Source organism: Hippopotamus amphibius, chromosome 16 (genome assembly GCF_030028045.1).
Source record: "Hippopotamus amphibius kiboko isolate mHipAmp2 chromosome 16, mHipAmp2.hap2, whole genome shotgun sequence".
NCBI lineage: Eukaryota > Metazoa > Chordata > Mammalia > Artiodactyla > Hippopotamidae > Hippopotamus > Hippopotamus amphibius.
This window is the reverse complement of record NC_080201.1, coordinates 24291927-24304894: the sequence shown is the minus strand read 5'-3', so window position 1 is coordinate 24304894 and position 12968 is coordinate 24291927.

Sequence of the window (12968 nt, the reverse complement as noted above, 5' to 3'; positions counted from 1 at the left end):
TGAAAGCATCATCTAACATGTTTAACAGTGAATTCAAATATCTGAATTATTTTTGCTCCACAGTGCTTTTGAGAAAATATATTCAAAGTTTGCAGTCTATTGTGTTTCTTCAAGTAATGATCCCATTTTAACATTATAGCCATACATCTGTGAAGAATATAAGCATCCACTGTTCATTGACTAGTGTTATATAACTTGTAAATAAAGCTTATCTAAATGCAGTGATTAGCATAAATATGGTTCACTGTAGTATGCATTGGGGGAAAAGTAAACACATAAAGAAGTATATTTACATTGATTGACTCAGGGGCACCTCTTGTAATGTTATAACAATTCGAAAACATTTCCCCTATAATTCAAGTGCTCAGAATGTGGTTAGGTGCAATCCAATTAATGTAATGTACATGACATTTTAGATTCATTTCACAGTGGCAGTACATATTATTGAATTTCCAATAAAAAAATGGCCTCAAATATTTATAATATTCCTGTATAGTGGTTTCTGAAAATATTTAATATTACTGAATCTTTAGTCATTAAATTCTTATTCCCAAATTATAAAATGGAAAAGTGAAAAATGTGAGGGAAGGCTAAAAAGAAAAGCTAGGATAAATTCATGCATTGTTGAAATTTTTGTGCTCCAGTGCAAGTCAAGAAAATCAGGTGATTATAAGCAAATATTTACCTCTGCTGAGTAAAATATGAGCCAAAGTCCAGGCTCTGGCAAAGATTAGAGACAAAGAAACATGTTACAGATAATTTGCATTCACTCATTCAATATGCAAATTTAGACACTGGAAATGAGAGAGGTGGACATTGATAAGGCTTGATTGTACATGTTATCTGAAATGGTCAAAGCCCTAGCAACATGTCTTACGTTTGATTAGATAGCATCACTTCTAAAGGTGTCGTGGTATTTCTCTTCTCCCTTTCCAGTTCCTTTCTTTCTACCTTTCTTCTTTGCTTCCTTCCCTTTGGGTCTGTTTTTTTCTTTCCTTTTTCTTCTGACTGTTTCTCTCTCTGTCTTTGTTTCTCTCCCATGACAAGAATTTGTATTAGCAGATAGGATAGTTTACACTAGAATATAATAAATTTACCACTCAAACTCAGTTGTTATATTTTTTATTTTGTTTGTTTTGCTCTTCCTTGATTTCTTTATGAGTCCAATGCAGATTATCAGGGTTTTTATTTGGACTCTGGGTCTTTATTCAGACCAGTAGAGGTGCTGCCACCTTGAATGTTGCTAACGGCCATAGGAAAGGAAAAATAGGAGCGAGAGTAGAGCATTAGCTCTTAAACTGCAGAAAACCAAGAACAACACCTGCCACTTCCACTTGCAAGATGTTGGCCACTGTTTCCATTATACTAAGTATTTTTTATGCCTCTTTTTATGGAACTTTAATACTAATCACATAAGGCTCTTTTTAATGTTTTATTTTGTTATATTACTATTAAATCCCACTTGTAATGCCTTGCACTTAGAGAATGTGACATATATTGTCAGATTTTTAGTATTCATTAAGATTATTTTGTGGCCTTCCACATGCAGTTATTAAATATATTTACATTACTGTTATATTAATTATATAACTATTTATATGGTAAATATAAATATAAAAATTTATATTGTTTAATATATAATAATATAAACATATAATAAGATGTATGCAGATTTTAAGTATATATATTTCAATATATATACTATGTGCATTCTCTAATTATTGATAAATGGTTCTATAGAAGTCTTTTAAGATTAAACTTGATGATAATTATTTTGCTTCCATTTTCTTACTGCAAAGTTGAGTTTCACTGCTCGCTATGACCAAAATTGTCCCATCTTCCCACTCTGACTCAAGTTGTATGATAATCTCCCATTTTGACTCTAAGTACCCAGTATTTTTACAAACACAATAATACTTCTATATAATTAAACATTAAAATGTACTTCTCTTAAAATAACATGATGGTAGAAGTTTTTCCTTAAATTTACAAATGATGAAACTGAGTCTCAGAGAAGTTAACATGTGCTGCTTAATATGAAAATAGCTATATTTGACTCAGAACCTCTGCACTAATAATACCCAAGAATTAATAAATCTGATAAGATGATATTTATTCAATTTCCCTAAAATTTCAGTCAGAAAAAAATTACTATTGATTTTTCTTTAATAACCTTTTAATGTATGTCTCAATCAGAGTATGCATGTTTCCCTTAGCCAATGTAACTTCAACATTCATTTCTTTTTAATTCAGTAATAAACATGATTGAATTTCCTGTACTATATGGATTCTTATAAGACATGCAATTCAGTCAAATTAATGTGACAAGGATGCAAAAGAGACTACTAAATAAAATAAAAATATGCCATAATATTTCACCATGTTCTAAATATTGCACGTTGCAAATATATTAGTGCTAGGATTACATGTCTCAATATCACAGTCATTTACCATATTCCTTTGTATTTCTACACTGAATCCAGGACAGAGATAAAACTACATAATCTAAAAGCATTTTAATTATAGAAAAGTACAGGTAACCAATAAATTCAAATGATACATGTAGTTTTTGGCAACTTTTAAGTGGTTAATAGTAGAAAATTTTTTCAAGGAATTATGATGACCTAATTCATGACCATTCAGTATTATTTAGAAAATATGTCTTGTGTAAACACATGCAAAGATACATACACACGTGTATCCAATCCCTAGTGTTTAAACATGTTGTGAAGTCAGGATCTTTGCTTTAGAGGATTTGTATCCTTAGTGCACTTAGATTTCATAAATGTTACGTTCATTTTGATTTCATGTGTCTTTAAATATTCATGCTTTTAAACAATAAACCCTAAAATACGGGCAGCCCTGAGATCCTATATAACCATAGAAACACCAAAAAAAAAACAAAAACCAACAAAACCCCAAAAAACAAACAAACAAAAATCATAAAGCTGTCAGAGTCAACTTTGTCAAAAATTTGGTAAACAAAGATTTATAACAACCGAGTGCACACTGAATCAAGAAGAAAGCAATTTCAAAAAGGCAGAAAAGCTTTGTGGAATATTTACTTGCACTTGCCTCAAACCTACCCCCATCAGTGCGCTGTCATATTTGAAAATGGCAGCCCACGTCCTCAGTGTGGAACGCTGATTTCTGGTTTCAGAAGGGCACAGAGCAGACCTTATTCACAAACTATTGAATATCTCTCTTCTAATATGTCCCGAGGTTAACTGAATGATGGATGCAAGGCTCTCACCTCTGTTTCACTTTTTTTTTGGAACTCCTGTAGAAAAAGTAGTGGGCATTTCTTGAAAAAATTGTAAGGAGAACTAACAATTCATAGATGCCTGGGGCAAATGATTATGGTTGAAACATACAGTAGATTGCTCAAGGCACAAGGGAAAAAGCTGGAAAATCCTTTGGGATATTAAGGTATTCAGAAGCACCCATGTGTGTGAAGGAATCTTTAAGAAGTCCCTAAGCTTTCACTTTAGGCCAATCTCTAGGAGACTGAAGGAGTATTCTAGCACAGAGCCAGACTGCAAACACTCGAGGAGGTGTTTTGTTGTTTTGTTTTGTTTTGTATTGTTGTTTAACTCCTCACATTCATGGAAAGCTCTGTCCAAATACTAGCTGAACACTAAATAAAGAACAGAGAACTCAGTGGCCACACCTGACAGAATCTAGTCTTTGCAAAAGTAGTTTGGAAAAATCACTGAACACGTGGACTACTACAGCCTTCAACAATAAAAATATTAACAGCTGATTTTTTGAAAAGATACAGAAAAGTGACAAACATTTAGCTAGACTACAGAGAGAGAGAGAGAGAAAGAAAGAAAGAAAGAAAGAAAGAAAGAAAGAAAGAAAGAAAGAAAGAAAGAAAAAAAATTCAAATGAACAAAATCAGAAATAAAAGAGGAGTCATTAAAACAGATGCCTCAGAAATAGAAAGGATCATAGTGAACGTTATAACAATTGTATGCTAGCAAGTGGAATAACCTAAAAGAAACAAAAAATTGAATCAGGAAGAAATAGAAAGGCTGAATAGACCAATAAAAATTAAGGAGATTAAATCAGTAAAAAAAAAAAAAAAAAATTCCAAACAAGGAAAATCCTAGGACCAGTTTCATGGGTGATTCTGTGAAACATTGAAAGAAAAATTAATACCAATTCTTCTTAAACTTTCCAAAAATATATATAAGAAGAGGCAACACTTCCAAAGTCAAATGGATAGTTATGTCAATGTCCTCTGCTGCATTATTCATATTACCTGAAAGTGGAAACAACCCAAGTGTCCATCAGCAAAAGAATGGAAAATCAAAATTTGGTATATCTACTAGCTTAGACTGTTTAGTGCTAGAACAAAAATGTCATAGAACAAATATTTATTTCTCTAGTTCTGGAGGCTGGGAAGTTCAGTATCAAAGTGCCAGCAGATTCAGTTGTCTGGTGAGAAGCAGCTTCCTGGGTCATAAACAGCCATCTTCTAATTGTATCATCACATGGTGGGAAGCAGAGAAAGAAAGCACCTCTCTCGGGACTTCCCTGGTGGTCCAGCGGTAAAGAATCCGTCTTCTAATGCAGGGGACGTGGGTTCGATCCCTGGTCAGGGAACTAAGATCCCACATGCCGAGGGGCAACTAATCCGCATGCCACAGCTACTGAGCTCAAGCACCTCAACTAGAGAGCCCATGTGCCGCAAACTACAGAGCCCACGCTCTCCGGAATCCGTGTGCCACAACAACAGAGTTCAGGCGCCCTGGAACCCGTGAGTCACAACTAGAGAAGAGAAAACCTGCACAGCTAGAGAGAAGCCTGTGTGCCGCAACAAAAGATCCCACATGCCGCAACTAAGACCTGGCACAGCCAAAAAAATAAATTAAATAAATAAATAAAAATTTAAAAAAAACAGTAGATGTCTCATGACCCCTTTGAGAGCACTAATTCCATTCATGAGGGCTCTACCTCATGACCTCATCTAATCCTAATCACCTGCCAAAGGCCCCGCATCTTAATATGAACACATGTCGGGTTTCAACCTGTGAATTTTAGGGAAACACAAACATTCAGTCCATAACATCTATACAATGAAATATTATTCAGCCATGAAAAGGAATGGAATTCTTGTACATGCTACAACATGAATGAACTTTGAAAACATAAGTGAAATGTCAGGCAAAAAAAGCACAAATACTGTATGTTTCCATTTATACGAATTATCTAGAATTAGACACATTCACAGACACAGAAAGTAAATTAGTGGTTACCAGGGATTGAAGGGAGGGGGAAATGGGAAGTCATTGTTTAATGGTTACAGAGTTTCTATTGGGGGTGATAAAAATATTTTGGAAATAGATAGGTGATACTTGTATGAAACTTTGAATGTAATTAATGCACTGAAGTGTACATTTAAAATGAAAAATTTTCTGTTACATGTATTTTACCACAATAAAATTACTTTTGAAAAGCCCAGTGATAATTAAAATGTTTCATAACTTAGTAGAAGCAGGGTTGCACACATTGTGAATGTTTTATATTATATGAATTTTTACCTCAGTTTTAAAAATTCACCATTAGTCCATTGAAAAATACCCATATAGCCTGTGAAATCTAAAAAGTGACAACTTGAAGGGACATTTTTTTCAGCTCTGCCTCCACTGAGATTCATGAAGTCTAAAGGTGTACAAACATAAAATATACTTGAGTATTCAAAAAATGGCAAGTATCCACTGTACTCTTTCTCTGTATCATGAAGGGAAGAAACAAAGAAAATACTTATATGCCAAGCTCTGTGATATAAAATTTAGGCACATTTTCATTTTTTATTCTCAAAGAAAGTCTGCAATGTAGGTGGTATCATACCCATTTTATTGATGAAGATTCTGAGACCCAAAGAAATCAAGACTGCCCAAAGTCACAAATCTCATAAGTGATGGAGCTAGTACTTCTTCAAAATAAGTGTTTAGTCTGTTATAATACTAGTCCTCTTAAACAGTAGATCCCCTAGGAAAAGAACAGTCTTTGAAATATGGCTTTCACCTTCCTTAAAACAAAAGACTAGTTCTACCAAAAAACAGAAACAAAAATTTGGGGGAGGGAAAGCATGGCTTTGATGACATGTGCTTTCACCTTTGTTTTGAAGGCAACATTGGTCATATATTCTAAGGTGGGGGTGGGGGGATTGCCCCCCAAAGAATTTAAGCGAGCGGGTTGAAGTAAAAGGAGAAAGAAGTTCAGCGGCAGCACTTGCTTTTAACTCCATTTCTCTCATTATATTATTGACTACAATACTGAGTTTGTATATTTATATGTGCTGAGAAGTGGTCTCTCTTGCTCTGCAAGGGGTTTTGTGGCAAAGACTTGAAAATGCTTTTCCCATTATTTCATTTTACCCAAACCAACTCTCTTTTCTTGTTTACTTCCTCACGAAAGAGAAAAAAAAAACTTTCTTCCTAATAAAAATACACAAACTATAAAGCCATTATATAGTTTTTCTTTATCAAATAATATATACCACTAAGCTTCCACCAAACATAACAAAAGGTAGATGAAATAAAGATTAGTTGCTCCCATCAAAAATCTCGGGGTCATTCTATACAGCTGTCTTTGTCTGTTTCAAGATTTACTCTGTTACGAATGGTGTCACATCTACCTTCAGAATATATCCAGATTTTGACCACTTGTCATTACCCCAACTGCCACCAGTCCGGCTCGAGCCACCACCATCTCCTGCCTGAATTATTATAAGAGCCTCCTACATGATTTCTGTTTCTTTGTCTTCCTGTAATATACTCTGAACATAGCAGCCAGAGTAATCCCATTAAACCATAAGAAATGTTGTGCCCGTTCTCTGTGCAAAACCCTTCAGTGGCTTTTTATCTCACTCAGAATGAAAGACAAAATCCTTTCCCTGGCCTACAAAGCCTTATTGCTTCAAATACCCTGTTATCTGTGACCTTTTCTCCCCCTGGAGTTTTTCTCCCAGCCCCAGCCATACTGGCCACCATGTTCCAATTCAACATACTCCGAGCCCAGGGTTTTGGCATTTGCTCTTTCTTCTTTTCAGAATGCTCTTCCCCTGATATGCTTACCTGGCTCCCTCATTTCTTCCAGTGATTCACTGAAAAGTCACCTTCTCTTGCAATTTCATTTAAAATTTCTATTACGTCTAGGGTTTCCAGATTTAGAAAAGAACGGAATGTGCAGTTTAATTTCAGGTGAACGATGAATAATGTTTTGGTATAAGTATGCCCTCACGTTGCATAGGAAATATTGCATAAAACATGCTTACACTTTAAAAAAAAGTGTTGTTTATTGGAAATTGAAATCTAATTGTTATCTTGTATTTTATCTGGCCCTCCCTTTGAATTTCATGCTGCCCTTCCTTGCTTTGTATTTTCTTCTTCGCCAATATCACCATCTAACACACTATTCCTTTTACCTATTTGTATTATTAATCACTCGTCTCTCCTCTAGAATGGAACCTCTCTGAGAGCAGGATTTTCAACTGGTTTCTTTACTACCATATCTCCAGTGCTTGGAACAGTGTTTGTTCACTGTGGAGCAGACACATATTTATAGAAGGAATAAATGTTCAAATGGTTAAATCCATATATGAGATTCCACTCTGTGCAAGGCAATAGAAAAAGTGTTTGGGATACATTATTACATTTCATGCCTTTTGTATCAGAAACTATTATATTTCCATTTTTTAGACTTAGAGTCCTGAATTTAAAGAGTATAGGTTATTTTTCTCCTTTGAATTTAAATGGAAAAGCTGACTCAATATACGTCTAATATCAGATTCTGTATTTTCTTTTTCCAGTTATTTATTTGTCAAATCTAGAATGGAGTTGACCTGAAATGTTTAGTCTTTTTTTTTTTTTTTTTGGCATAGATAATAAAAGAGTTCAGGGATTTTCTACTTTTTTTATGTACAATTATATACCTGTTGTTTTATAAGTTGATTTTTATTTTTATTTTTTTACTTTTCTTAATATTTATTTATTTATTTATTTATTGGCTGCGTTGGGTCTTCACTGCTGCACATGGGCTTTCTCTAGTTGTGGCGAGTGGGGGCTACTTTTCCTTGTGGTGCATGGGCTTCTCATTGCTGTGGCTTCTCTTGTTGCAGAGCATAGGCTCTAGGTGTGTGGGCTTCAGTAGTTACAGCACATGGGCTCCGTAGTTGAGGCACGCAGGATCAGTAGCTGTGGCTTTATGGGCTTTGTTGTTTCACAGTACGTGGGATCTTCCCAGACCAGGGATCGAAACCGTGTTCCCTGCATTGGCAGGCAGATTCTTAACCACTGTGCCACCAGGGAAGTTCAGGGTATTTTCTTAAATAGCTTATTGATATTTTGACAAAATCATCTGGGATTGGCAAGAATGTAGGCATTGTCTAATAAATCCTTTTGTATAATCTTCGTAATTGAGTTCTAACAGCCTGACTTAAAAAAAACTTATGACAATACTTTTTTACAGTGTATCCTAAACTTAATTTTATGAATTTACTAACTTTCAAACATAATATTAATAGGATTTATATTTGTAAATGAAATCACTATTTGATTTACAATTTAATGGGCAAATTATACTCTTGTTTCTCCTGCAGATTGCCAAATAAATTTAATTTCATCTTAAAGCTCTAAATTTCAAATTTATTTATTTATTTTTTATTTTTAATTATTTTTTTAAGCTCTTTATTGGAATATAATTGCTTTACACTCTTGTACCAGTTTTTGAGGTACACCAAAGTGAATCAGCTGTATTTATACATATATCCCCATATCCCCCCTCCTGTGACTCCCTCCCACCCTCCCTGTCCTGGCCCTCTAAAGCATCACCCATCAAGTTGATCTCCCTTTGTTTTACAGCAACTTCCCCCTAGCTATCTATTTTACATTTGGTAGTGTATCTATGTCTGTGCTACTCTCTGACTTTGTCCCAGCTTCCCCTTGGCACCCCCCCCAACCTATGTCATCAAGTCCGTTCTCTACATCTGCATCTTTATTCTTGTCCTGTCACTGGGTTCATCAGTACCATTTTTTTAGATTCCATATGTATGAGTTAGTATTTTTCTCTTTCTGGCTTACTTTGTCTGTATGACAATCTCTAGGTCTGTCCACCTCATTACATATAGTTCAATTTTATTCCTTTTTATGGCTCAGTAATATTCCATTGTGTATATGTGCCACATCTTCTTTATCCATTCATCTGCTGATGGGCATTTAGGTTGCTTCCATGTCCTGGCGATTGTAAATAGTGCTGCAATGAACATTATGGTACATGTTTCTTTTGGGATTATGGTTTTCTCTGGGTATATGCCCAGGAGTGGGATTACTGGGTCATATGGTAGTTCCATTTTTAGTTTTTTAAGGAACCTCTATACTGTTTTCCATAGTGGCTGTACCAGCTTACATTCCCACCAACAGTGCAGGAGAGTTCCCTTTTCTCCACACCCTCTCCAGTGTTTATTGTTTCTAGATTTTTTGATGATGGCCATTCTGACCAGTGTGAGGTGATACTTCATTGTGGCTTTGACTTGCATTTCTCTAATAATTAGTGATGTTGAGCATTTTCATGTGTTTGTTAGCCATCTGCTTGTCTTCTCTGGAGAAATGTCTGTTTAGGTCTTCTGCCCATTTGTGGATTGGGCTATTTACTTTTTTGGTATTAAGCTGCATGAGCGGCTTATATATTTTGGAGATTAACCCTTTGTCAGTTGCTTTGTTGCCAAGTATGTTCTCCCATTCTGAGGGTTGTCTTCTTGTCTTGTTTATGGTTTCTTTCACTGTGCAAAAGCTTTTAAGTTCCATTAAGTCCCATTTGTTTGTTTTTTATTTCATTTCCATTATTCTAGGAGGTGGGTCAAAGAGGGTTGGTATGGATTTAATTGAAAAATAGAAGTAGAAATTTAAGGTAGAGCTATATTTTAAAATATTATGACATATCAGTATCAGCAAACACTGAAAGATCTAAAAATATGCTCAAAAGCAGGGAGATCATATTATAAGGTGGAAAGAGGATGCATTTTGGGGTTCCCTAAGCCAATTAGAAGTTCCATCATTTATCCGAATTAGCATATAAACCAACTAAGACATTCATCATTTATGTACCTTTCCCTGAATGTCTAGGCATATTATCATTTTCCTGTATTGTGGCCTTGGGTGAGGTCCCCATTTTTTTATTGAAGAAGCTTTAAGGGGTGTCATTTCTGACAGTCTACTAATGAGGGACAGGAAACAGGAAGTGAAGCAGGGAGTCAAATATTATGTAAATTTGGCACAGTGGCAGGAAGAGACATATAAGCCAGACTGCCAGATTCAGGTGAGAGGCTTCAAAATCTTATGTGTGATCAGGATTGCAGTTTGCTTAATTAATTCTATTGACTACTTTTCCTGTGTACAGATGAAGCAGACAGGAACAAAATTTTAAAAGTTTAGTACAGTGCTTGTAACATATGAAATTGGAGGGTGGGGCAGTAAGTTAACTCATGTCCTAATTTCTTGGTCATGTGCTTTATTAATTTTGTAATCTTTCTAAAAAAAATCAATATAGCTATAACTGTTCTTATTACTATGCAATGTAACACATTTAGAAAACTTTCAGAGCTGTCTTAACATATGTTACCATGTTAAGAAACACACTCACATACATTCATACACACAGATGTACATTCTTTTAATTTTTTTTCTTGAGATATAATTGGGAGTGTGAACATGTAACCTTGCTTGATTTATGACTATTTGATGCAGCACTAACCAGAAAAAAAGTCGTTAAAAGTATGAAATAAAGTATGGATTTTGTACTATCTCCTAGTACAAAAGAAGCAAGACCTGTTGTTCTAGTACACAAAGCAACCACCACAATCACAGCATTCCCTACTCTTTACCAAAAGACATATTGGCAGTTATAAGCTGTCTCCATATGACTGAGAGTATATTCCCTAATCCCTGTAACATGTTATTAATAAGGGAATAAAGTGGTTAAAGAGTCTATTAAAAATAACAGCAAACAAAACAAGAGCAAAAGAAAACTTTCAAAGTTTTCAAAAACCTCCCTGGTGTCTAAGGAATATACAAAGCAATTGCATATAAGGCAGTGTGATACTCAGGGATTTGGATGTAAATTTTCCACTAGTCTCCTATTCTACACCAATTATCTGGGAACCCTTAGACACCCAGAGCCACCTCCTGTCAGTTGACAGAGAAACCATTCCTCTTTGGTTTCTCTCTTTTTTTGCCAAGTCTCCTACAATCTCTTGACACTTTTGAAAATTTTGCTCCAGCACAATGTTTTTTTTTCCTTTCTCTTATTTTTCTTAAGCCTCTGAAAATGTTATTTCAGACATTCAGTTCATTAAATGTCTTCAAATGGAGTTCAGAAATTGGTGACTCAGAAGGTATATAAATTGGTCATAAATGGTGAAGAAGCATTTCCTTGTCCCCTCTTCTTCTTTCCATGGGGTAGTTATTGGTTTGGGAAGTAAACAAGCAATCAAAATTTTTAGATCAGTGTTTTTATCAGGGTATAGTTATAAAGCTGTGGAAAAGAAAGAAAATGTCTGTCAATGTAGAACTTTATACCAAGAATAAGAATCTTCAGAAAAAAAAAAGTGAGACTTCAGTTTCAGGTCCAACATATAAAGAACTTAAGTGTCTTCGCTCCCATCCTTATGACAAGAGAACCGGGACAAAGGGAAATCTAGTGACTTTTACTGGACCCGTCACAGGGCAAACAGATATCCTGAAATTTGGAGGGATAGAATAGCCAGAGAGATATAGCAACTGACATCTGCTTACCTAGGTCAGAAGTTGTTGGAGACATAAAATGGTAAGATCATTTAAATGGTAGTTTTGAACAACTGTTGGAGGCTGAATGTGGGCTAGGGTGATGGTAAGAACCTCCTGGGGACCACAGTTTTAGAACAACCTCCATACTTCTGTGTATTTTATCTCCAGGAACTGCTCCAGGTTCTCACAGTGAAGAACCAGGAAAGAATCCCTTGAGGTTCTGGCACCATGATGGGGAGAGGAATTCTTATAAAATATACCCAGAGCTTTCTCCAGAATGATGGCTGACTCTTCAGCTGAAAGACTTTGCCAGAGTTGTAGCTCAGCTGGGGAACTGGATTTCCTCCCAGTCCAGACCCCTCTCGCTTTCCTATCTCATCAAACAGGGGAAACCAGTCAACTAGTGTCAGGTTTTCAAGAAGTTATGTTGGAAACACTGCAGCGGAGAAGGATGTAGGGAGCAAGGAAAACAAACCAACCAAAACCTGTAACGCTGAAGAAACATTTGTGAAGGTCATACCCTGAGACATAGGCTTGTTAAAGAACTGAGATTAATTGGAGGATGATAGAATGCTACTGATCCCCACACTTCACCAGCATACAAACCTGGCTTCAGTATAATAACAGGGGTTACAGATGATAGAATTGCAAGACACAGAATCTCTCTAAGAGGAGAATTTAAGGAAGCACACAGTCAAGAATAGGGATTAAAAACAAGCACAGAAGAGAAATTTGAAGCATCTGTCATTTATAGCTATAGCAGACAGCCCAACTTATAGCCAGATTAACATAAATATGAGGGTGAGTCAAAACTCATCCGCACTCTGGCTTTAGAATTTATAGAAGTTTTAATATAACCAGAGTGCGGATAATTTTTGACGCCCTCGTACATAGATCCTCACATTAAAGGCCTATTTATTTCACTTCCCATTTCCTAGTACAATATGTGTGGTTTTCACACACGCACACACACACGAGGCCAAAAGACAAGAAAGAAATCTTGTAAGCCTCTGCCACTTATAGCTGCAGCAAGCAAGCCTCAGAACCAGACTCTGATATGACAGTGTTAGAATGATTGGGTAGGGGATTTTAAATAACTACACGTATAATTAATATGTTGTGTTGTAATGGCAAAAGTAGACAATATTCAAGGACAGATGGAAAATATAAGAGAGG